The sequence below is a fragment of the Cariama cristata genome, unplaced genomic scaffold, assembly GCF_000690535.1.
Source record: "Cariama cristata isolate BGI_N322 unplaced genomic scaffold, ASM69053v1 scaffold24751, whole genome shotgun sequence".
Lineage (NCBI taxonomy): Eukaryota > Metazoa > Chordata > Aves > Cariamiformes > Cariamidae > Cariama > Cariama cristata.
Genome location: NW_009597950.1, coordinates 727 through 1629, shown reverse-complemented (window position 1 = coordinate 1629; position 903 = coordinate 727).

The following is a 903-nucleotide window of genomic DNA, read 5'->3' as shown; positions in this document are numbered from 1 at the left end:
ATCCAAGCCAGCTCCTATTGCTACAGAGCGCAGGGACCACCCAGCCACAGCGATGCTCTGCAACCCCGAAACCGGGGCTGGGACTTCCCTGTGTTGTACACAGCTCCCTAAAAACCACACAGTAACTGCAGGGAAAATTAAAAAGAAGAGGCGGGGGGAAGGAAAGGAAGCAATTAGCTAAGTTTGGGATTTAATAACAGGCTTGATTAGAGCAGATAACAGCACACCCTGAGGGCAGGAGTAAGCCTCAGCTGGCCCAGTGGGAATATTCGGGGGGGGATATTTGGGGGAATGTTAAGGGATGTTGTAGAGCAAGCGGAGCTGGGCTGGCAGTGAGATGGAGAGGCTTGACCAGGGCTGGCGAAGCATCGGTGGGGAGGGAGGGAGGCAGGAGGCACAGGGAAGAGCAGCAGGAGCTGGGCATCAGCTGAGGTGGGATTTTGGGGGAAAACATCCCCAGGACAGGCTGTGGGATTGGATCTGGGAGCGGGGCCATGTCTGCGTGGTCCTGCAGAGCCTCGTTAATGGCTTTTCACTAGATGGCACCAGACACCGGTGGTAATGAGGGTGCTCTGGGCTGGGGCACCCCTTGTTCCCTCGGTCACCCCAAGGCAGTGGTCCCAGCCCAGGAGTGAGCGGAGCATCCTCAGCCATGAGCTGGGGATGGATGGATGGATGGATGAAGCTCGGCGCCAGGCTGAAAGCATTGCATCGCCTGGTGGGGGACAAGGGCTGCTTTGTGGGGTGCAAAGTGTTCCTTGGGTGCTTTGTGCACGGGGGCTGGGCCGGGGTCAAGCCCTGAGCCGAGGGACCGGAGGCTGCTGGTCTCCCTCCTTGCCATCCCCAGGAAATACAAACTGGAGGGCCCTGACCTGGCTGGGAAATTGCAGCATCAGCCAGCAG